The sequence below is a fragment of the Etheostoma cragini genome, chromosome 17 (genome assembly GCF_013103735.1).
Source record: "Etheostoma cragini isolate CJK2018 chromosome 17, CSU_Ecrag_1.0, whole genome shotgun sequence".
NCBI classification, from domain to species: domain Eukaryota; kingdom Metazoa; phylum Chordata; class Actinopteri; order Perciformes; family Percidae; genus Etheostoma; species Etheostoma cragini.
Genome location: NC_048423.1, coordinates 4,892,423 through 4,919,050, shown reverse-complemented (window position 1 = coordinate 4,919,050; position 26,628 = coordinate 4,892,423). Strand labels below are relative to the sequence as shown.

At 39.9% G+C, this 26,628-nt stretch overlaps 1 long non-coding RNA gene across 1 annotated transcript in view; it reads right to left on the bottom strand.

Annotated features, from left to right (window-relative positions):
• Nucleotides 1-25,106, bottom strand: part of LOC117960823 — a 27,765-nt gene extending 2,659 nt beyond the window's left edge. The window contains exons 1-2 of the long non-coding RNA XR_004660238.1: nucleotides 24,953-25,106; nucleotides 3,067-3,074 (exon numbers count right to left, since the gene is read on the bottom strand). This is a non-coding gene — a long non-coding RNA (uncharacterized LOC117960823). The remainder of the gene's footprint in view (nucleotides 1-3,066; nucleotides 3,075-24,952) is intronic.
• Between the last annotated feature and the right edge of the window lie 1,522 nt (nucleotides 25,107-26,628).

Sequence of the window (26,628 nt, the reverse complement as noted above, 5' to 3'; positions counted from 1 at the left end):
CACACACACACACACACACACCAAACCCTTCCCTGTAGCTATGGTTTGACAAAAGCTTTAATGATGTTGTTAAACGCTGCAGGTGCAGCTCTTGATGGCATATTATCCATGTTCAGCCAAAACATCTAATTTGTAACTTTGAACATTTCTCTCGTGTTGGAAATGTTTCACAGCCCTGAGGTGGCAGCAATGACATTGACACGGTACTAAAAATGTCACCATCAACTCTGTGTAATTTGCTTAACAAAAGATCCTTTACCTCTTTCATTCTGATAGCTTACAGTTCCACTTTGCCAGAGCATCCACACGCTGCGGAGCAGAGGAGGGTCTGGCTACTCCACACAAAATTCCGGGATGGGGGAAAAACATGCTCTGGGATATTGGCATTTCTTGAAACCAAGCACAATTGTCTTTGCTAAGCTCCAAACGGAGCGGCTGTAAAAAAAAGAAAACTTAGATTGGACGGATAGCCTAGCTGTCTGTCTGGATTTACCCTGCGGAGATCTGAGAAGCAGTTAACCCTAGTCCTCAGAAATTCACCAGAGTTTATAATTCCAACTTAATGAAAGTTGAAGGACTGGATAAATGCATGCATCTGGCGGAATTTCCTGCGGCACCATAGCGATCCTGGAAGTGGAACATCAAGGGACTAGATAGATTGACTAGATAGACTGGACTAGACTAGAGAGCATGTAACAGCAGTTTGAATACGTTTGCTCTACTCTTGCATTCATTTTAAAACAATTTCCTGGATCACTTACTGCAAATACTCAAACTTTAAGTGGTTTAAAAATGCAGTTCTTGTGATTTATTTGGGATTTTTATAAACCATTTACCAAGAATTTTACATAAAAACTAAGTGAGTATTTTAGTCACAGATACGTTATAATCCATCGTGAGCAACATAACATTTAGTAGCTTGAGATGCAGACTAGATGAGATTTTTTTCAAACATTTCTCAGAATCCACAAATGAGTGCTGTTACTTCTAAATTACTCAATATCTGTGTGTGTGTGTGTTTGTGTGTTTGTGTGTGTGAAAACTTGAATGTGCTGATTGAGGCTGCAATGTTGTAGCCCTCTGATTGGACAGATTCAGACAGATATATATGGACTGACCAATAAATCTTGTAGTATAGTAAATGAAAGGCCCAGAGAAAGAAAACAGAATAAAGAATAAAGAGATTTTTGGACACTCAAATAATGATTTACGTAGGATGTATCTTATTGTTGAAGATCTGGTGCAGAAATCACCACAAACTGTTGTAGAAGTCTCTTCATCCTGGTGTTACTCAAACATACTACGCAGATTATTCCAAAGGCTGATTTGAACAAGCAGTGACATAAATGACATCAACACAATTCTGGTTTGAGTAAAAAAGGAAAAAGGGATAGAAAGAAGAAGAGTGAGGGGTGCGGGTCCCAGACATTATCTACTGTAGTGTGTCTGATGCTGATTCATCAAAGGGATATAGACTGGGACAATGCTGGAGAATGAAACAAACACACATATACTGGCATACCAGCACAGACACACACACACACACACACACACACCTTACAGACTCTGGTTCATGTCTTAGGGAAATTAATGTGTGTTTTTGTGTGCGTGTGTGTGTGTGTGTGTGTGTGTGTGTGTGTGTGTGTGTGTGTGTTTGTGTGTGTGTGTGTGTGTGTGTGTGTGTGCTGGTATGCCGGTGTATGTGTTTTTTCCATTCTTGAGTGACCTAGATGTAATTATGAGCATGCAGTATATTTCTGTAGCTGTGTTTCTGACATAGAACAGCTAGTTTATGTCCTGTTATATGACATATCACGTTAGTTTTTGCTGAAGGACACCAGCGGGACACAGCACCCCTGCAGATGCACAGTATCCCAACTAAACGTACCTCTTTCATTGGGAAAACATTTACTTTGGGTGTTTTTTGGGGTATTTTGGTACTGTTCTTTATTTCACCTTTAATATTTGCAGACTCTTAAAGTAATCATATTATTCTCATTTTTAAGGTTCATAATTATGTTTTAGGGTTGTACCAAAACAGGTTTACACGGTTTCATTTTCAAAAAAATCACCTTATTTTTATTCACTTGTCTTAGCTCCAGAGTGAGACATTTCACTTCTCTACTATCTTTGTTGGGAGTCGCACACGTGCAGCAGCTAGGTAAGATCCCATCAGCTAGATAACTCTTTCTCCAACTGCTTCTCTTACAGACTTCTTCTAAACGAGGGCACACTTGTGGAATACCTTCAGAACAGGGACATGGAAGTAGTTTTAGTGAACTAGTGTGTGTTGTAGCAGTGTTTTGCCATTGAGAACGCACTAGCATGCTAGCACTAGTATTTTACGGTTAGCCACCTCTTCTCAGCCAGTGACATAGATAGCCTTGCAGATTTTAAACAGTTCACCCAGAGACTGACGGCAGAAGACATTCAGAAACCGTATTTTACTCAAAACAGCATGGCTAGTTTTTTTCCCCCATGTTTGTATGCCTGGGGAAGCACCGGAGACACACAATAACACCCCAAATCTCAGAAATGATGTTTTTTCATAATATGGGCACTTTAACAATTACTGTGGCTTCACTATCACTTCAAATGTGTCTTTCTTTCTTTTTCTTCTTTTTGTCATTTCCTTTGCTACTTCTTGTTCTCAGTAATGATCTCTTATCATTAAATGCATGCTTATTTTGTTCTTTTATTGAGGTGGTTTGAAACTAAAACTCTGCTGTATAGTTCCAGATATATAAAACATAACATATTTGAAACCCTAAATGTTTATATGATTTACATCATTAGGAAACAAAGTAGTATTGTCTTCTTTGCTTTTTAATTTTGTTTAGATCTTATACCAAAGTTAGATATTCAGTTGCTCTACAATTTAATGACTAACCTAACCTCAAACTTTCTATTCTTAAAAATAGTTCCATGTGACAAGATTAATTTAGCTGTATGGATTATTGGTATGCATTAAGAGGAAGAAAGGGGAAGAAAGATAAAGCTTAGCTTCACTTAAAAAATCAATGCATTTTTATTTATGTATGCCCTTACAAATTCAAAAGTCTTTACTTACACAGCTCACAGGTAAGCAATTAGTTGATTGCTGTCTGGTGAAGTAACATGATTTCTCTTGTCACTGTCTATATCTGTTAATGTTTTGTCTTTTATTAAAACCTGACTGTGTCCTCTCAGCTAGAGACAGAATCACCCAGAGATGGACAGCTACACACACACAAGTAAAAGTGATGTGAGAAAATTGGAGAAACAGGGAAGAGGGACACCTTTATCAATAAAACATATGAAGATAAAGCAATATAAAAGATATCAGGAGAAAAAGAAAGATCAATCCTTTTTTTCATAAAAGAAGAACTGCCGCAGGCTACAGACTGTTTTTCTATTAAGTACCTTTCTCGCCTTTCTTCATGATCTTTTTTCCCTCACCACAAAACCCAAGCACACCCCCTCTCCTCCTTCCGTTATGGTGACCTGGTATTGCTCAGATAGACTCCCATTTTGTTTACGCTGTTGTGGCAGCCATTAAAAAAAACTCCCCCATCATATACATCTTTCCTGCAACTATCTTCCCCCAATTCTGCACCAGCCACTGCAGCATTTTCTCAGCAGTAAAGCGGAAGGGGACCAACTTGAAATTTACCAAACACAGAATCTCATTACGTGTCCTTCTTACAACTCTTTTCCTACTTTTATAGAACTAATGTGTAACATAACTAGGCTATATCCAGCTGAGGAGACAGTAAGCTGTGTTATCCCTGTAAATGTGGGACTTGTCTGAACTAGTTTTTATTTCTGCAGTCCAGCTCTGGTGGACCAGGGTTACTATGTGAAGCTGAGGGTTCGCACAGACATAAATAAGTCGTGACAAAAATGTTGGGCCTCGTTTAAGGGCACCTCAGTGGTGGTAATGAGGAAGGCCCTCTCTCTCTGTCTCTCTCTCTCTCTCTCTCTTTCTCTACAGAGTGCACATGGACATCACATAGCCTGCTGCTACCACAGATGTCATTAGTTTTGGTTGATGCCGTAGCATTTTACATTACTATAGCTAAAGCCAAGCTGCGCTACATGATGCAAACATTACAAGCTGATATTCAAATTATTCAAAGCTCAAGTGAATGTGGACACATAATGGCTTGGTTTTCCCTCTCTCATTTGCGGTACTCAACAAGGTCATGTGACTGGGGGCAGAGGGATGGCGGGAGGCAAGATTGGATGATGTATAGCTATTAACTTTGATTTAACTTTAGTAATTATTGGTGTATTATGATAACAATACAGCCACCACAGCAAAAAAATAAAAAAGAAGGAGATAAAGTTAATCAGGGCAAACGGGCAGTTGCCCAGGCAACAATAGCCTGTACCTGTGCACGTCCCTGCATGCAGGACAAGAATGGGACACCAACCTTGGACTCCTGGGTGAAAGTCCTGTGTTGTTTGAGCCATCCAACACTAATTTCCTCAGAGGGACTACCAAAGATCCTTTACACTAAAAATAGCGCATTTCAAGCAGTGCCAATGCGGTGGTACACACTCCCTGTCTCCTAAGGGGTGTGGCCTCGTTTGAACGTGTAGTGAGCATCATGTGGAAGGATGAAAAGTTCTTTTGCAGTATGTTCTTTTGCAGTATGTTATTTTGCAAATATTAGATATTTACAGAGCTAAAATACATATTTAGCATCACAGAGATTAGTTTTGTCAGGGCATTCAGCTTCGCTGTGTTGCCAGATCAGTTGCTGTGTTGCAAGAGTTTGGTCCTAAGACACAAACAGGTCTTAAACAAAGTTAACTTTCTCCCAATGTGTCCTTCTGAAAAATGCCATTTTAGTGTCAGAATATCCTAGAGATATGTGGCGTTTGAGAAATGGGTCCAATATATACTTTGGTGACTGTGGGGCAGGGGTGTAGTCTACGTGAGACGCAGGTATACCTACTAAGAAATCTCCAGCAAATCCAAATACCCACTTAAAAATGTGCAATGATACGCAACAAAAGACTGCTGTGACAGCACTTTCACATCAGATATTTCTATTTACAAATACGGGGTAGAGTAACACTGCAGAACTTTTCTCATTTTTCATCGACCCTCTCCTTGCTGAGCGCAGTGCATGGTGTGTAGTACGTAGTTCGTGCATAGCTACCGGGCCCAAATACTCCGCCTAACGCACTAACGCCAGTGTCCTCCCTTCACCACACATTTAAGACAAATGTAAGTAGCATATTTATTTTGTCCTTGTTGCTTTGGGGTCCACTTTTGTGATCCAGGCTGAAGTCCTTGATGTGAAAGGCCTTAATGGTACTTTATTGTTGCTGCTTTATAGTACATTATATTTTTGATATATTTTGAGTGTCATCTGTGTTTTCCTTCTCATAGGATAAATAAAGGTATTCCCATCATAAATTGGTGCATAAAAGTGTATCAGAATGCAGGAAATTAAATCTTAAATGACCCTAGGGGAGGACACCCATGCAGAGCTTCTTTTTTGCCAGATGGCGGAGAGCTCCGCAGGAATTCAGCACAGGGCAGATTGTGCGGGACAGGAAGTTGATCACAGAAAAAAAAGAAAACATCTGGTTAATTTTCCAAATAAAACACACCGTGCTTACAGCGGATCATATTTCCCTTTACTACACCTTGAAATTGTAATAATGGGCGAAGACAGGTCTGAAGCCAACAGGTCGGAGGTTTTGGGGTTCTGTTTATGGAAACTACATCCTGTTACATCGCACAATCAAACATGAAGCTGTCAGTCATGGCAACAAATCCGGACCTGGTGGGTGTTGAAGGGTGGTGGAGCACGGAGCCGACCCGGTGTTGGTGGAAATCCAGTCAGGGGAACCTTTATGCAGTGACCAAGCTCTATTCAAAAACATGCTTTAAGCAAAGGTTTATCAATACGGGTTAAAAAGATAGTGGAGCTCTCTATGGAAGAAAGAAAAAACGACGATGACAGAAAAGAAATGAAATAAACTGAGGGAAGATTTGGAGCAAGGATGATGTTTGTTTATTCAAACTATATGATTTATTTAATTTTTAAAGTTGTGACCCTGGCATTAACCTTTATCTTGGTTAACCTAAAGAATAATGTTTATTTAACTGATATTTCTATTTTTACACATTCAATCCACTCAAAACACTTGTTATGTCTAAAAGCAATCTTTGGAAAATACTGGATGCCCTCTGAAATGCCAGTATATGATAGTGTTAGCCTTAGGCACCAAAAACTAAATAAAATAAAAAACTGACCCCACAAACTGACATCAAACACTTTACACTAATGTCTACTGAGAACACTGAGAAAGAGAGATATAAACTATTTCGGAAAATAATAGAGAAGGGAAAGACACAGGGTAAAAAATAAAATTCAAAAAGAGATAAAGTCAGTTAGAGGATCTCATGGGAAGGTAAGGAAATATGTACAATAAAAACAGCGTTGGAGTTGTTTGTTTATGGAGAACAAAGGCTGTAAGAAAATGTAAACTGTGAGACAAAAGGCAAAGGATATCAGCTACAGCATTGAAGGGAAAATGAAGCTGAAAATACATCAACAGAAATAGAAAGTAAATAAACAACATTGTATTTGTCTGAAGAGAGAGGAGAATAACATGAGAGGAAAGGAGGGTGAGCGAAAAAAAGACACTGAAAATACTCACTAATAAAAAATCAGGATCAAGTGGAGCAACTGAAGAATTTGCCATGAAAATCCATGTATAATGCCACCTTTGTGTTTTTGCTTTGTGTCAGCAGCAGTATGTGTCTGATCTGATCATTACAGCCTAATGTTTTGAGACGTCTATGGGTGTCCACACTTGGCCTAAAAATGTCATGTACTCTCCAGAGCTGGATTCATCTAAAACCGTGCTCTCATTACTTTCCTCCCACTCCTTTCCCTTTGTCTCTTTTGCATATCTAATGTGCATTGTGACTGACAAAGAGTTTGAGTTTGAGTCTAAGATGTTACATAATCTGAACTGCTGGGACATACCAAAACCAGTGTCGCAAACCCTCATTGAAAACAACGATACAAGTTAAAAAAGAAAGATCATCTTCGTGTTTTCTTTGTAATTTTGTCATCCAATACTGGCATGAAGGCAAACCAGTATCTCCAGGAAGATCAGAGAAAACCGATTTACTGTTGCAGTGCAAATACATGAAGACTGTTATAGTTCTCCAAAAACATATTAAAAGTTCTACTCAGCGTGTACACAGTGTTTCAAAATTCATTCATTTTTATTTATATGCTACAAATGGGCTGTCTAATATACATATAAAATGTAAAAAAACAACCAGGTAAAATAACGAGGAGCAGTTGAGCTCATGATAGCTTTGCAGCCCCATCAGATCTTGCTTAATGTGCCGACATACTGTTTTTTCTCTCATTAAAATGCACCGGTGATGTGAATCCAGGTGGATTAAATCTGTATTGAGTTTAAATGATAGGGAGAAGAAGAGACTGTGGGGGAGAGTTGTGAGGCAGTGCAGTTGTGGGGGTTTTGCAAAAAGGGGATCAACTCAATATCAGGGGGATGTATTTGAGATTTCCCATTCTGTGTGTGTGTGTCTAAGTAGTGGAACTCCATCAGTTTTGACACTAACACCGACATTCCCCCAAAAGTCCCTCGGTATTCCCACCAGCAGAAACTGTACATCTTAACAATCAGCCACTACCCAAACATCAACCTCATCCTGTTTACCTATGTCCATTATATGCGTTTAGCCTGTTTAAGAGACAATACCGGAGAATAAAAGAGAAAGTCAAGCTTTTTGTTTATTGTAACAAGTCTGTTAGACATCTGTATCTCTGCACAGGTTATTTTTTATTAACAGTCAGTTGCAGTTTAGTTCATATCCAGAAGCAGGTCTCCTAACAAAAAACTGGTATTTTGATCACTTTATCTAAACACCATCTGAATGAGATCAAGATCCAAGATTGGTTTCAATTTAAATGTGCAAACTTAAAATGTGCATGTCATGATGACCTAATCAGTGGCATTTTTGCATTGTTGTATTGCGTTAAAATGGTAGATGAGTCACTTACAGTAATTACTGATGTTTGAACAGGAAAACATTCGTATTTCTGTAAAAACAATATTCCCCATTACTACTAAGTTTTAAAATACACACTATACTAACGAGTTGTAATGAGCAGTAAATGAGTTCTGATCTGAACCATCAAGCTGGTAATAAAGATAATGAATAGCTGCTAAAATGAGGCGACCTTACGTGACTTATTGCATTAGGAATCATCTCATCTGAGAGAAAAGATGCACAACATAGACCCTCCTTCATCCCAATTATCTCTGGAATAGTTTCCAAAGTCCTTTATGCTACCCGTGATCCCCTCCCTTTGACACACATACACACACACAACCTTTTCCAAAACTGACACTTTAATTGGTCCTGAGCCGCAGTGAAAAGGAGGGCTGACATGACACTTTGGCTAATGACATAGTCAGTCCTGTTGAGTAGGGATGGGCACACACCCACGCACACTAATGAGGAACATGGGTCCTGTCTAAACTCAGACACTCAAACAGGATCAAAGCCCAGAAGTTTCACTGAAATGAGAATTTGTTTTATTGACAGTAATAAAGTTCAACTTGACAGATGTGTGTGCTAGCTCATTCACAAACAGAGTAGGGGTTCCTTTCACACATGCACCAGCACTGCAGCAGACTTCCTCATTCATTTCAATGAGACCCCGTTGCTGTGTTGGCGCAGCAGTGGCCCCGAACATGCACCCATAAGAAAGGGATTCTGGCTTAACTTTTTTAGGGTCATCTGGTAACCCACTGGGTTCACCATTCAAATCTCACAAAACATATTAAGAACCATTGTACAAGATGTACATTGTAATAACGTACTATTTTAACAAGTGAGTGTACATGTTTGAGTAAACGTCTCTGTACAAGTACAATTATCAAACCTTGACAACAAATCCGAGCTTTCAGTATTTATCTGAACATGTTCTAATCCAGAGTGGTATCTTTTCATCTAACTCTCTAAGTAAATATAGCAAAAAAAGACATGTTTAAGCTCAGAATTCATCAGCTCAGGCAAAATCCAATCTCTGGCAGAGTGGACGGGGTTTAGCCAGTCTGGGTGTATTAGGGTTTTACCTAAGAATTACTTTAAGGTAGACCTAGGCAAAATAAAAAAATATGTCCAAAACATGTTGACTGTGAAGCAAACGTGTCTTGCTGTTGGCTAACTGCTTAGTTGTGGACAAAGTGGGAAGACCAATGACAAATCAAAACAATATAAACCTCTCAGCTAAATCTGTCTCTGTGAAAGTATGAAGTCATACAGCCTGCGATGCGAATCAGTTTCAATCAGGACTATATTTTTTATTCTTTTCCATCTTCTCAGATCTTTCCCTTGGCTGTCCTGAGGGGTTTCTGCCCCGTTGGAGGCATGGTGAGGGACTGATGAATGGCCACACCCCACTACGTCTCTTCCAGTCCGTTCAGACCAAAAGCCAGTAACACCCAGAAGACTGTAATTAATCATCTGACATTGCTCTTTTGTGTGAATTCATTTCCTTTTCTCCATTGAATTTCTGTCTTCACTGCTTTCTGAACTGTACATTCCTTCCCTTTAGAGTATGATTTCTTTCTTTTTCTATTTTTTTATTCCCATACTTTTCTTCTTTTTTCTCCTGTAGTGACTGTTTTTTCATGACGCATACACTGCCACATTTTCTCCCCTCAGCAATGTGTACGCTTATAGTATTTATCTCGCTTGTATGTGTACAACCATGTGCAATACTACAAATGTCTTCTAGCAGATACTGTCTGAAAATGTTCACCTCCATATCTCCATATTTAAGTGATTATTATTATTATTGCCCCTCTCTATGGCAATCATCTTTTTTCTAGCATAACTCTGCCCTTAGGCACTCACAGCAATCTAAGGGAAAGATCGGGATCATGAATGCAAACGCAGGTCTCCAGTGTCAAAGTCCTACTCTTTGTACGCCCACCCTCCCTAAGCCTTGCAGGCGGTACATAAATGTACACTTAAAAACAGGATAAGGTGAATTGTAATCCTTCTGTGTGGTATTGTGTAATGGAACATTAATATTCATCACAGCAGCCCCAGTTGAAAATGTCTCCACTTAAGCAATGAAATAATGTAATCCCAATAGGAAAGTCACAGAAATAACTGCAGTTCTTGAGGGGTTTAAATTGCGTTAGTGTAAAAGTTGTCAGACATTGAACTGCTGTGGCAACTGTACAAACAAAAAGGGCCATTGCTCTGACCATCCTGCTATGTTGTTTCAAATGTGAATGTTTATTCTACTCTTTCTATTTCTATGGCAAAAAGCCAAAGGTCACAATATGGGCACATGGGCAAGAAAATATGCTTCAAACTTAGAAAAAGAATGTACAACCATGGGCAGTTTGTTATAGTGATAAACAAAGGGACAACACAACTTTACAATATTATTTCGTTTTTCAGGTCAACTCTTTCCCTTCCTCCTAGGAAAGAGAAAACGATAGGTGAATGCGTGTGTTTGTGTGCGTAACTCGCGGTGAAGGCTTGCCAATTCCTTGTCCTGACACATGGGTTTATTCTTAGATTTAAGGCTGCTGGAAGGAACAAGAAACTGCAGGGAGGGTGAACATACACGAAAAACAAGTACACACATAGCCTACTGACAAAAATACATGCACATACAGTCACATGCACAATAACACAAAGAGTTCAGTGGTGTTTGTCACCTCTCTGTCTATCATTGTGACAGAGGTGCCTCAGTCAAAACCAGTTCTCTTAATCCAAGGTCACCTTTGACTCACACACACACACAAACACACACACACACACACACACACACACACACACGCAAACAGAGTTGCCTTCAAGACCGGACATCAGCTTCAGGTATCCAATACACAATCCAACCGGTTCTTACTCCCGAGGAACCCTTTGGACTACCTTTGTTTATCCAGTGCCATCCACACGGTGCCACCCACCTGCATCTGCCTGAATCCCTGTGAATGCTTTTAAGCGATAGTGCGCAGTCTCTGCCATCCCCATTAGGAAATCTAAGTAATGCCGTCAACGTGTCTACATAATACAAGCCTTCCGTAACCGTGCAAATTACTATTTGGGATTTTTTTTTTTACTTTTAAAGGCAGCAGTTCAGCTTACCATCAGTTTCTCAGAAAAATTTCAGGTTTTCTACATGTTTCATACATACTTTTTAGGAAAAAACAGGGTTATGGGAAATTTCGGAACTTTGAGAAATAAGCCGCTGCACACATTTAGACCAAAACTCAGCCCATACAATTTGTCCCAGACCGGCCCACCCTGCATCTGTGCACTTAGCCAAACTTATGCATGCCTACCTCTTTTATTGTTGTAGTGTTGTCATCAACAGTTTACCCACCCCTTGTTTGTGGCTCAGTTTAATCAAGGGTCAAAGTGGTTTTAAGGGGGGGTTACCGCAGGTTCTGCCCTCACACCCTCATCTCTGTCTCTCTCCTTCTCCTCACTGTGCATGCCACTGCCGCTGGCACTAAGACCACCACCACTATGCTATCATCCGTCATGGGAGCTGATGAAGGTCCTGCTGTTGCCGCACACGTCTGTCAATTTGACGCATTTGGCTGCGTCTGCCTGGAGGGCCTGTTTTATTTACTCATGAAGCTTCTCTGTACCTCCTTTGCATTTCTTCTCTTGGATCTCTATCACTATTCTAGCCTGGCAGATGTACACTGAAACTGAATTCAGGCAGAAATACCAAAGAGTGTATTGTTCAAAGATATGATTGGGCCAGTCTTTTGTCAATTAAGGAAACAACCAATGAGCTGCTGAGCAACGTGTTTCATGGGCTGCCTCTGTAAGAAAAAAAAAAACCTAGCCTATGTGATATTTTTGAATGGCTGCCGATCTGGGCCTACCACTTTTATCATGGGCCGGACAATAAAATAAAAAATAAAATGATAATAATGAAGTGTCAGTGGTCAGACCAAAGAGCATGTCAGCCCTACCGGGACCAGTATGCCAGATGGCCAGTCTGCCCTTGGCTGCACATACACTATGGGTCCAATAGGCTCCACAGCTCTCTTTCTACAAGAGGTTGGAACCTGGCTGCAGGGATCTTTTCCCATTGAGACAAAAGTGTATCAGTGTGGTCGGCTACTGATGTTGGTTAATGAGGCCAGGTTTATTGCCCGTGGCATACCAATTTATCCCATAGTTGTAGGATGGGGTTAAGGTCGCAGTTCAGTCCTGTCGAAATTACATTTAAGTCCTGTGCTAATGTTAAGTGCCAATGCAGGATGTAGTGTGTTCTTTAAATGGCACGTCAGATATGAAGAATTTAAAATTTCCATCCAACCACAAAACAATTAGTGTTTGCCTTTAGCCATTAGCGCTTTTCCCCACTCTTAACCAACTCTTTTAGATACCTAAACCCAACAATAACTCATTTTATTTGCCATGTGTAATCCAGGGTTTTAAATTCTTACCTGTTTGTTGTCCACATCATACTCAGAAAACCATTTCTTTGTGGACTTGGTTTTGCCAAAACGTTTAAGGCAAACTATTGTCTAAATTCTATGCTATCGTTGTGATTTGCCTTAACTGGAACTAATGAACCTGTCACCCAAAACATTCAAAGCAGACCAAAAGTACATGATGGAAAGTAATCAACCGTGCAACGTGTTTGGCCATATACAGTATGTAGCACCTTAAATGTTAACAGACCATTTGCATGTAATCTGCTTCCCAAGTCTTCCTTTCTTTCTCATTTTAACCCCTGTCTCCCTCCTTCTCTACTTCTCTTTTTCTCCTTTGCTCTGGCATGATCAGTCATAAGTAGAGAGATTAGCAAGAAAGAGAGAGGGTGAGTGGGCGTGAATATGACAGAAAGATGGAGAGGGACAGAATGATGGAAACTGTGGGAGAACGAGCGAGTTGGAGTATGAGTGAAACCCATTACAGTGGGTCGAAGCAAAGATTTATGTTGGCTAGAAAATATTACAGACGAACAGCAGATGAACAAAATGCTGGTGAGAGAGCTGGAAGAAAGCCATACATTATGCATCAGATTACTCACAGCTTTCACACTCCTATCTTCTCCTCCAAGTTTTTCTTGATTTATCTTTCAGATCCTCCTCTTTCTTGAGCCATGTTTCTTTCTTTTACCTATCCGGGATTTCTGCCCTTTATTTCTCCTCCATTTGTATCATTCTTTATTGTAATATTACTTAATACAAGGCACATTGCAACCTTGACATACAAATGACATACACAACCACACTCAAAGGACTTCATATGACACATACTGTATGTCAGACAGTCCCACAGGATACTTAGTACGCAGCCATGCTACAACCCCCCAAAACAGCAAATACCACAGAGAAGACACAGTACATCCTGGATATGTGAGGACATTCCATTAACTCAGCAATTTCATATCTGCTTAACAGAAACATCACACTCATACCCTGAAGAAAACCTTGTCCAAACCACTGCATGACTAGCCTTACTAATATTCCAAAGATGTCTCAAAAACAGGACTCTAATAGGACTACTTCTCCAGGCTTTTGATTTTTTGAGGACATTACATCAGTAGAAAATAATTAAAAACATTCATCACACACACAAACCATGTCTAGGCCTGAGGCTCTGTCTGATCACCCAGACCGCATCGCTGCAGTGACACTGTTTGTTTCATGGCTGCCAACAGCGAAAGCCTCGCAGAGTGGATCACATCATCACCCAGTCATCAGGGTGAGACTGGGTGAAAGATTTTGGGCTGGAATTGCATAAGGTGCTTTTCACAAAAGCAGTCCCACTTTCTTCCAAAGTAAATAATGGTATTAGTTTAGTAGTTTAGTTTATTTTCAGTTTGATCAATATACAGTTAGGGTAATCCAAACTACAGTTTGTACGTCACATTGGTCATGCGTTGGATACTCTTCTCCTACATTCATCACATACACGTTTAACCGATGGCCTTGTAAAGATGATATGGGGAACATGTCAACAGTTGGTCAACATACACTTTGCTTTCAGCTGGATTTGGGTTATCATCAACTGTATTTTATGTATGTGTTTATATGTATATGTATAAATATATATACTGTGTATTCTGTTTCTACTTCATTTAATCAATCAGCAGGGAGGATGGAGAAGAAAAGAATGTACACATGCACAGAAAATCTGTTGGCTGGCATGTTTTAGTTTGGTTTGCCAGCATAAAGATGGCTGTGATAGGTTTATAAGTGATGATGATGGAAAGCTTCAGTTTTTGTGTTGACTACAGAGGATACGGCCACTGTGATCACACGTGTTGTGACACAATGAACTCTCAGTTTGAGCCAAAGTCAAGGATGTTTTTTTGTACCTGTTAAAAATTGCCTGGTTATAAAAGAATGTGTTCAGTGGTGTGATGACGTTTATGCCACCTTGGTTAGCTAAGTTATTTGCCACTAGGATAATCACCTCACTCTATTGCCTATTAAGTAAGAATTATTTGTTTTTGTAGAATTCTCTGTGTTCTTACTCAACCTTTCTCTATAAATGATAGATTTTTTTTAAATGCTCTTGTGCAGATTAAACCCTTCCTGTCCTTTCAGTGGTTCTGCTGTTGATCCGTCTTGGCATTTCTCTGCAGGCGTTCATGAGGCCAGCTGTCATTGACAAACAGGGACCCTTCAGCTACAATATCCAGAAGAGAAAAGAGACCAAACAAAGGTTGTTTCCACTATTTTCTTGATCTCAATGTCCACAGACATTCTTTCTGCATGTCTTCTTTCAAGGTCACTGAGTTCACATCCTGTAGTTCTGTTGCTTTCTTGAGTTAGAACATGTTGCACACATGATTGTAACACACAGTGTTATTGGCAGTCCATGAAAAAAGCCTGAATCACGAACACATTGTTAACTCTTTTATTATTCCTCTGTTTTCTCTGCTAAACCATAGCAGTCATCCTTGTGGCGCCGATTGTTACTTTCTTAAAAACAATGTATTCCATTGGACATTCAAACAACTTAGTCAGTATAGTCAGTTCTGAAATAATCTTTTGTTGTACTTGTTCCTTGAAGTGTCTGTGTTTTTTTAAGGTGACTCTAGTGATGATTGACAGTGCGAGGCTACAAGTTTATCACTGCTCCCTCATCAGTAGTTTCACTGAATCAGCTTATGGGACTGACTAATCTGTTTTGGCACAACAAAGCTGATAATTTCCAGAGTGCAAAACCAGCTCGTTTTGTGCCCCAGGCAGATTACTGCAGTGATGGGAATATTACTTAAAGTGACAAGGTAATGGTGTTATTCTTTTCAAAAGACATTAGTGCAAATAGAATTTATACAGAACTAATCTTAAGAGTTGGGCTACATTACAGTAAGTTTATATGTTGGATTAAGATGCAGTAAAATACAAATAAATACATGGAACAATGGTTTTCGTTTGTGGCATAACATATCACACTAATCTCGTTTTTTATACCAGATACAGTCAAATTTCACTCTCAGCCCACTTGTTGTAACTGAATATCATGTTTACTGAGATTGTAATATTACTAAAATTGTAAAAGTAATGTGTTATATTACTGTGTTACCGCAAAAAGGAATGTGTTACTCCCATCATTGACCATGTCCAGGTTTTCTGTGTTAACATGCAACATATGCTAACATATGCTAAGTAACTCTAAACAAAAGGAAGATGAGGATGATGGGAATGGTATCAGTTTTGCAGATATGTAATCATAAACCAAAGATCAGACGAATTGATATTTTTAACTGCCGGTAGTCGTAGGTCCGTGATATAGTTGAAAACCACAAACAACATGGTAGAGGTAGAGGAAATGTCATCAAAGTCTGCATAGGGAGGAGGTTGAGATGGATGGATAGGTCCACGAAACATCTGACTATAACACTGGAGACAGTCAACGTTGTAAAAGTGTGACCCTAATTGTAGATTAATAATAACCATTATAATGGTTATTATTGTCATTTTTGACGAAGGTCCCCCGTACTTTAAAAACTTATTCATTTTAAACCAAACTAAAATGTTTTCCCCTTATAAATTGGGGATGAGGTTGTGTAATTTTTGTGTTGCATTAGATGTTGATATAGACAAGCAAAACCGACCTTTTTTTTTGTATGAAAATACCACAGAGAATCAGAAGCAGAGAAGGCAAGAGGACCTTCTCCTGAAACTCAACTCTGCCAATAAGGAGAGATTTCAAGAGAGGAAGAGGAGGATTGAGTGAGTGTAAACAAGGGGAAGAAAGAAAGAAATACAGAGATAGAGAGTTAGTAACTAACTTGTTTGTGTACCTCAAATGCTCACACACTTTCTCCATCTCTCTCTCTCTCTTAATCCATCTCTCTCTCATCATTACCCTCCACACTGATCTCCTTCCTCCCTCCAGCGTTCTCTCTTTCCACAGACTGCTGCAGCACAAGGAATTCATCTACCATAGGAGCCACTTTGCCACTCTGCTCCAATCTGTGTGTGTCTGTGTGTGAACTGATTGCGTAATGGCTCTACAGAAGCACCAAGGGGGCTGGAAGGACTTGAGGATTAAGCAGGTTTCACGTTTTCTTTTCAAGTGGCTTGGTTCCAATGTGTGTGGAGGCTTTGTTTAACATTCCTGCTACTACCAATTAATACATCCTACTGTACCATCAAGCCTTCTTGCTTCCGCTCATCAAACATATAGATGGTATTTGTATTCATTTGTCAGTTCATCCATTTATATGCATTGGTTTTTCATTCATCTATCCCATTCATCAGTCCATTCAGCCATGTATATATACAGTATATGTATACATACATATATATATATATATATACTGCCGGTCTGAAATTTGGGGTCACTTAGAAATTTCCATTGCACTCCATTAAAAGCAGAATACCAGCTGAGATCAGTGGCATTGCTTTTTTTTTAACCAGGGCAGCAATTTTCAGATTACATTGTGTGCTTACCTAATTGCAAAAGTGTTTTCAAATGTTTTTTCCCTTAGTTTTTTAAGATAATATCAGATTAGTAAACAGAATGTGCCTTCGGAAAAGTGGATGAATGGTTGCTGATAACAGGCAATGTAGTTATTGCATTAAAGATGAGCCACCCACTCAGATCAGCTGGTATTCTGTCTATAATGGAGTGGAATGGAAATTTGTAAGTGACCCTAGTGACCAGTAGTACATGACAGTGACTGGTAGTATACATATATATATAGATTTACACTTGGGTTTCAGGGTGAACTATTTTATGACATTTCAGTTGAATCCCATGCACCTGGTGGCTAGAGTGTTCTTAGTGAAGTAATCTACTGTTCCAATTCTTTTTCACATGGTTATGATGCCTTTTACCACACACTGGATGTAAACTGCCAATATTAATCAGTTCATTCAGAGCAATTAGTGGTCAATATCACCAAACAAATTTCCAATACATTTCATTTCATCAATTGTATTGCCACAAAATAAACCTAAATGACCTTTCCCTGTGGCTGGCTTTGGTCTATCGTCATCCTTCATTTTACTCAATTGTTTACAATTTTGAAGAATGCACAAACTAACTAATAGGGCCTTGTTTTAATTCAACACTCGTTGTATTTATGGTTGCTAACAGCTGCATATGTGGGTTCTCAGTTGTTTTCTGATTAACAGCTCTTCAATTATAATCATTAAGGAAAACAATGAAGAGAATCAACCTTTAATAAGCCCAAGTTACTTACAGTAGCCCACAATAGAAAATAGTAGATCCAAATCATTGTTTTTTTATCCCTTATTTCATTATATAATGGTTATTTTTTTCAAGGCAATTCTAAAGTAAGCCCTCTTTCATGTCTGACTGATAAACTGGGAGGTTTTTGTCTAAATCTGATATTTAAAAAGAAAACAAGCTATCCAGTTAAGATAGGGCATTTAATAATGTAAAGAGGGGTTCTGAACATTAATTTAAAAAAAACATGATGACAAGAATCTCAAATTCACTAGACAGCGGTTACACCTGCCACACGTATTACTGTTACTATAAACATCCAAATTGTTTCATCAAGTATTCTATTTGAGGCTTTGCTGAAGTCAATATTCAGATCTTACCTGTTTTCTTATCTGAATGCATGTTCATCAAATGTGTGACTCTGTACTGCATTGATGTAAACACACTTTGTGATATGAATATTTTCTTCAATGTAGATTTGTGGAAGTGGAAACACACTAATGCAATTATACTTGAATTCCATTAAACATAGGCTGTTACAGCTAATTGTACTTGTATGGACAGATACATAATCCTGAATGCACATAGATATCGATTACTTTGTAGTATTTTTGACACAAACATATATCAGTTTTGATGTACTGGTCTCACACCCACACACTTAACAGTGTAAAATGCACTGCATTTACTCACACATGACACACTGTAATGCTTTAGTTTTATGTGCCATAAACAGGCGCATACATTTATCTGAACAATATTGTATATAATCAGTGCAGTTTTGTAATACTTCTGGTGTTACTTTGTCTCCAATATACCAAACATGGTGTTACAGTCAAGTAATTTATGGTAAAAGAAAAACTGACTCCTGTGATAAAAAGACGTCTTGGCACTGTATATTGTGTGATGCAACCCAATGACTCACTTTCAGATTTTAGTTTGGATATGTCTCCTCTTGCAAAGTTATTTAAGTTATGTAGTTAAGTTATGTAGTTTTTTGACTGATGCTCCTGTAGTGTAAGGTTAGAAAATAACAAAATTCTGAAAGTAGTAGAAGCACCGCAGAAGGACTGTTGATTTCATGTATAAACATATTTAAGAGAGAAATAAGAAAAAGTGTGTGAATTAGGCCTACTATACTGTACTAGCAGTCTACTTACCAGGTGAGTTGGTACATTTTCTTTGCAAAGCAGCAAAGCAGAAATGAGGAGACAGATGTGACATTATCTGTGTTTGACTTTGGATATCAGAAAGTTATGGATTGTAGATTGAAAGTGTTATTTACCATAATGTGTTGTCATAAGTATTTTCCTTAGAGTTTAGTATTTTAAATAATGTAAAACATCACACAGCAATTTATCCCTTAACATGGCTATGCTGGTTTGGATAGACCAGAGTGGTTGACATCTATCCCTGGCAAGGTTGTTGAGTGATGTCACATCATAAGACTCCTGTAGTAGCTTCAGACTTCTCAATGTACTAAATTTAGGATAGCTCATCTAGATTGTGTATTTGTAACGTGATGGAATGTTCAGATACAGTATACATGCACACACACACACACACACACTCACCATGTTCACATGTTCTTCATCAGTCCTTTACTGGATAAAAGGAGTTTCTAACAGCACAACGCCGTGACAAATTGAATGCAAAGATAAACATCTGTGTTATTTCAGAAGAAGAAAAAGAGAATCGCTACACGTTCTCTACGTTGCTTGCATGAGCTGTGCAGTATTCTGGCTTTGCTTTTTTGTGTTAAATTTAAAAAAAGAAAAAAAAATCAGACCTTCTTTTCCTCTGCTACCTCCCTCTGTGTCTGAATCTGATGAGTGTAGTAACCTTGGATTCCATTTGATCGTTCTCATTAATCTTCTGTGTTCCCCCATCTCTGCCGCTGAGCATACTCTTAAGCCTGTGTGTGTGTGTGTGTGTGTGTGTGTGTGTGTGTGTGTGTGTGTGTGTGTGTGTGTGTGTGTGTGTGTGTGTGTGTGTGTATGTGTGTTTCATGGATAAATCGAACACCAGAAAGAGTATGTTTGTTGCATGTTTAATTCAGTGACATTTAGAGAAAATCGAGACAGAACGAGAGTGACAGGTAACTAGGTGATCCTGCCCACTCAGCACCATGGTAACACTTACTGTGACAGCCGGAGGGATGGGAACGATAGGATGGAAGCTTGGCGATTCCTGACCGAATTGGAGAAACCATCCTTCTGGTTATCCTTCTCCTTCATTCTCCATGTCTCTCCCTCCAGGGGAGTTAACCTCAGATTGCTGATGCCCCCCCTCCTCTCTTGGGAGCTCCTGATAATGTGTAGTTGCCAAGGTCACAAATCCTCCCGCACAATCGCGATACTTCTGTGTGTCTCCTTCTTCCTGGTTTTAAGTCATTTGACCTCCATGTTGCTTAGAGCAGCCAGCTCACAGAGGCAGGATCTCTCCAGTGACATGAAAGTCAGGTCACGCATGGAAATGGGCCGTTAGTGATACTTGAAGTCATGTAGTTGATCCCTGGGTGCTGCTGGCATCTATCCACACACCGCAAAAACGTTTCAATTAGAGGTCGAAAAACACACACCCACACACTCGCATATGAAAAGTCAGTGCCACAACGTAATCTATATAAGGCATGTAATTATGTAATTAATTAACACTCTACATCGTTACAATGTCAGCTATGTTGACATCAATACGTCAGACAATTAAAGTGCATTCAATTAACAAAGGTCAATATGTGATATGACAGACTTGGGACTGCAATAACGCATCCAACGTCAAATTATGCCGATGAAAAAAATAAAAAAGGCTTTGGACAACACAAACTTGTCACCACAGTGTGTGCCACTCATTTGAAGCAAATTGACCAGTTACTGTAAGTAGATTGTCAGAACAGTACATAATAATAATAAAAATAATACATTATATTTGGCGTTCATCTTTCTGGATACACAAGGACATCTTACAGGTTTAAGAGAGCATAAAAGAAGAAAATACAATAGAATATATATAGCTTCATAGAAACAAATTTAACAAAATAGATATCTAAAAAGCGGCAAGAAATGTCAGAAAAAAGAAATGTGTGTCTGGAGGGTTTCTACGGCAATGCAGTGCTATGAGAGTAAAAGCTTTCTTAAAAAGGTAGGTTTTAAAAAAATTTTTGAAATGAATTGACTGTGCCTGCCTGTCGAATGTGGGAGTGGAGGGCATTCCAGAGTCTTGGTGCAGAACAGCGGAAGGCCCTGGCCCCCATGGTGGAGAGGCGGAATAATCATAAAAGATTTCCACTCCTTTCCCAATAATGCCCAAAACGTTCCCTGAATTATGCAATTTGGTTCTAATTAAAGCGGAAACACTGTTTTCAAATGGTAAACTTCTAACAAAAATCTAATTACCTGCAAGCATTCACATTAATCATTAATGTGTTTATGTATGCACCAACAACCAAGTCAAATTCCTCGTGACTGTTACTAACTTGGCAATAAATCCTTTTCTGATTCTGAAGCAGAATATTCTAGTCAGTGCACGGCAGGTCAGCTGAACACGCAACAATTGTATACAGTGTGTTTTGTCAACAGACAAGATTCAGTTTAGCATCTATGGAGAATAAAGTTTTAAGATAAGTTAATGATATTTATTTGGGTTGAAATTGAGCTTTTCATGCAATTTTCCCTTTTCTCTGTACTTAATATTTAATAACAGGATTTCGTCCAGGAAAAAAGTATTATTTGGAAATTACAGACCCCTAAAATAAAGTGTCACGGACTGATCTAAGATTTTTTCCTGCAGGAAACAAAGTACAGTATGTTCTAACACAAAACAAGCATGTCCTGTACACTATGTGCATTGTTGTTTTTATTTCCACCAGTTGATTTAGACTTAGACGGACTTTATGGTTATTCAACTGCATATTCACAATAAAGTTGAGCAAAATTACCTTACAATTATGCAGGATATATTCCACTGGAAACAGTGAAATGCACAATATAAATTTTAAAGTTACTTAGTGCAATTAGGGTTCCTAGTGTCCATGTAAAGGGACTCGTGTCATATGTATGAGAGCGGAGATTAGTGAGAGTCTTATTACGTGTGGGATAAAGCTGTTGTGGAACCTTGTTGTTCTGCTGGACCTCTTGCCAGAGGGCAGCAGGGAGAACAGTCCATGGTTGGGGTGGGAGGGGTCCTTAGTGATTGACTGAGCCCTTGTCATGGTTGGGGTGGGAGGGGTCCTTAGTGATTGACTGAGCCCTGATTAGGCAGCGTCCGCCAGCAATGTCATGGATGGAAGGAAGTGCTGATTTTCTCTGCTGTACTCCCCACTTTCTCTACACGTTTCCAGTCTGAGGCGTTGCAGCCCCAGACCACACACAGATGCAGCTGGTCAGTATGCTCTCCATTGTCTCTCTGTAGAAAGTGGTGAGGATGGGAGGGGGGAGGTTTGCTCTTCTTATCCGACGCAGAAAGTGCCTGAAGACGCTGCTTTATTTTCTTCACCAGAGCAGAGGTGTGGAGCAACCAAGTCAAAGTGTCTGTGATCTGCACCCCCAGGAATTTGATGCTGCGGACCTGCTCCACTGCGGCGTTGTTGATGAGGAGGGGGGTGTGACATGGTTGATTTTTTCCTGAAGTCAATGACAATCCCTCTTGTTTTGTTGCCATTCAAGATTAAATTGTTTGTGTCACACCAGTCCACCAGGTGTTTCACCTCTTCTCTGTAGGCCTGTTGTCCCTGATGAGACCCACCACTGTTGTGTCGTCCGCATACTTAAAGATGTGGTTTTGTAATGAACCTGGCACAGAAGTCAAGACTCATCAGGGTGAAGAGCAGTGGGCTCAGTACGCAGCCCTAGGGGGAGCCGGTGCTGAGGGAGATGACGCCGGGGTGTTTTTTCCAACCCTCACAGACTGGTGTTGGGGAAATCCAGCAGCCACCTACACATGGGGTGTTGAGTCCAAGGGGTGCCAGTTTGCTCACCAGGTGCTGCGGGATGATTGTGTTGAATGCTGAGCTGAAGTCCAGAAAGAGCATTTGCACGTGGGTGTTGTTCTTCTCCAGGTGTTCCAGGTGGAGGAGACAGCGTCTTCTGTGGAACGGTTGGAACGGTAACCAAACTGTAGTGGATCAAAAGGGGGGGGATTGGAGATAATGTGGTTCTTCACCCACCTCTCAAAGCACTTCATGATGGTGGGAGTAAGTAAGATGAGTTTTTTGGGCACTGGTATGATGGTGGCAGCCTTGAAATAGGATCGGATGACAGCATGGGTCAGCAAGGTGTTAAATATGTCCGTGAGCACAGTCTTTAATCACCTGTCCCTGCATGTTATCGGGGCCTGCTGCTTTTTGTGCGTTCAATCTTCTTAACGTCCTCGTTGTCCTCTTCTTAACAGCATCAGCTGTCTCAAGTCTGAGTGCCTGTTCATTTGGGTGAGGAGTGGATTTCCACATAAGAGTGTTGTTGAGTGCTTGAAACCAACCAAAGTAGATATTGACTGTTTTGAGGAAGACTGTGTTGTCCTCAAATGGTAGAGGAGCAGCCTCATAGTCTGTGTTGGTCTGGATCCCTTGCCACATGCGTCTGGAGTTTGTTGGGTTGTGGAAGAATCCCTGGATTTTCTGACCATTGGCACTCTCTGCTGTTCTAATCTAGGCGCCTCTCTGTCCTCACTCTTGAACGCTGCATTCACGCACTTAACGTAATGGAAAAAGTTACGTTTAAGCATTATTTCATATATCCTTCTGTAATATGCATGGGTTGTGTATGACTTCTTAATCTCTCTTTGTGTGTCCTCCCTGGAGGAGAAGACAACTGTTTGTCTTTGAATTTTTCCTCCAAGGACAAATGCCACAAAGTCTAACAGAAACAGTGGTCCAGAGCTATGTTTATCATACTAGGTCCCAGGTTGAGACCATAGCCCATCTAAAGACACAAGTTGTTCTTTTCCAGCCAAGATAGAACAACGAGTAGAGAACTTTGACACACAAATGGCAGATTCAGAAAAAAAATAACAGCTCCAAGTTGTCTACCTGTGAAGATTAATTGTTATACTAAGATTAGACTGTTTTCCAAACAAGGTATTCTTTTCTCTAGGGGGGACAGGTTATGAGGCAGGAAACTACAGTTGTAGGGTTGCAAGAATGTTGTCACTCTGTAGCTGATGTGTGCATTGTGAAAACTGTTCCTGTCACTTGATTGTTCTCTGCAGAAAACAACTAAAACATCACAAAGACCAAAACGTGATTCAGTTTGCAGCCTGTCTTTATTTTGTTTCACCAAAGTCTCAAAAGAAACTTCCACAACATACCTCATTGGTCATCCAGGGTTTCTGATTTGCCTGTGTAGTGACGATCTTGGTAGCAGAGACATCCTCCATGCAATTCTGGATGTGTGCAGACACAGATTCAGCGTACTCCTCGACATTAGTGTGTTGGTTTTCAGTTGCAGCTTTCCTGAACATATCCCAGTCCATGCACTCATAACAGTCCTGTGCAATACTGACACAGATCCTGCAGGCTAGACCCTTACCTGCTTCACAGAAGGGTTTCTTCCTGTGAGCAGGGGCCTGCATGCAGGAACAAGCATTTCAGAGAGATGGTCTGATGAGCCAAGGTGGGGGCGGGGGGCTGCCTTGAACGCTGTCTTGATGTTTGTGTAGACTCTGTCTAGTGTGTTTGAGCCTCTGTTTGCAAAGCTGACATACTGATGGAAATGGGGGAAAAGTGTCTTCATGTTGGCCGATTAAAGTCCCCAGCAACAACGAAGACACCCTCTGGATGTGTAGTTTGCAAGTCACTGAAGGAGCGGTTGAGCACACTCAAAGCCTCGTTGGAGTTAGCACTGTCGGGGGGATGTAACCAGCAGTGATGATGATGGTGGTGAATTCCCTGGGCAGATAGAAGGGTCTACATTTTATGGTTAGCACAATAAATAATGAATTTCTCATGAGAACGCAGGATTATTTAGCTGCCCACGACTAAATTATATTTCTGTAACTGAAGATATTTTCGACCAATAATCCCACAGTAGTCAAACCTCTCAACAATAAGGAGCTGTGCACATCAAGAAAAGGGTATTTCTCTGGCGTTGTAAGCCTTTGTCAAACAGCTGAACGGAATTGAGGGGAGAGAGAGAGATCTGTAACAATATGGATCAAAGGTCCCCGGCCTGACATGAACACTGGATGTTGGGGTTAATGGTCTGCTCCTTACCATCTTACTTGCCATAAGGGACCTATGTTGAGAACGTTATACACACTTAGGCTATCTTTACACTTGACGTCTTTTTTAAGCTGCCAGCGTCTGTTTTACATCATAATCCTATTGTGTAAACCGTGTTTTCAAAAAAGTTGTGAGTGCATTTTTAAACGCCAACTTTGACACTTTTTTGCAGCTTAGAGCATATTTTTTAAGTTGAAAAAAGTTAAATTTTTATCAAGAAAAAAACTTTTTGACAGCCGACCATTGACAAGTGGAATGGCCAGACAGGTCTGTTGTGTTTGCAGACACTGGCATTTATGCAAATGCTCCACCACCAGTAGGTGGCGCTATGATTTGTGTAATGAAGGGAACATACACAGTGGTAAGGGTGAAGGCTATCCACTGACCTCCCTTCTTCAACCTGACTGCAGAATGACACTGAAGATAAAGGCTGGGGTGTGTCTGCATTTCGGAAGGAAGTGTCAAGGTGCACTTCAAATGGTTGTTATGGACCTTTAGAACATACCTGGGGCTTCATTTTAACATGCACTTTTTAGAGGAACACTGCAACATAAAAAGGACAACCAATCAGAAAGTAGGGTGGAAATTCTATGGTTGCATTCTTGTAGAAGATTCAATTATATAATATTATTATATACCATTATCATATACATTGTTTCTCATACACAAACACACAACAATGTCTGTATTTATACCAGTCTGGATAGACATGTCAGCCAACTGTCATGGCTGTAACAGAGGAAGAAAAGTGATCTGTCCTTATGGATTGAGCGAGAGAAGACACAAAAATCTGCAGTTTGAATATGACCCATGCTATCCCTCTGGCTCTCGTCTCCTTCGATGTTCCACTGTTAAACAGGCAATAAAGCAAGATCATCATGAAAAACAAATAAAGTGCACAGAATAGAGGTAATTAATTTAACAACTGTATTGTCTCTGTTGATTACACTCCTGCTTCTCCTCCAACCTAACAGGACGGATATTCTTTTACACATGAGTGCTTTAATTTAATTGCATTATTTCAGCATCTCCCTATCTTGCTGTTGTATTATCGGTGTATGAGTGTACTAATTCATTTTCCTGCTTCTGTTCCCAAGTGGCCAAGCATAAGCTTGACCTTGTAAATGTGCACTTTGGTTCAGCAGATTAGGGGGTGGTGCCTGTACAGCCGGAGGATGTGGGGGTGAGCCTGTGTTACAGTACAGTATACACCGCCTCCTGTCTCTCGATCTGTTGGTTTCCCTTTTACTCGCCACTCTACACTGTGTAACACATACATCTTTAAATAAGTTTTTGCTATGAAACCATTACATTACATTAAATTACATGTGTGTGTGTGTGTGTGTGTGTGTGTGTGTGCAGTTTTGGTTTTCTTTGCAGAGAGACCTTTTACACTCATCTCATGGAACTTGAATATTGTTTCACAGTAATTGAGGAAACAAAGCCCACCAAACCAGATATTTTGGATCCAGCATAAACTGATCATGACAAGATTATTTAAGAATTTCTTCTGACTCTGGACATCTTTGGTGTTGCTGTGGAGAAGCAGCCAGCACCCCACACAGCTTGAAACATCTCTTTTATTCTTGTTTGGCAGAGAAAAAGCAGTTCTTTTTTGAAAAGGTCAACCGTCCAGAGCTTTCGAAAGCACTCTTCTCTGCTGAAACAGCTGCTTGGTGCAGTGCTTGTTTGAGAGGACTTGCCTTTTGTA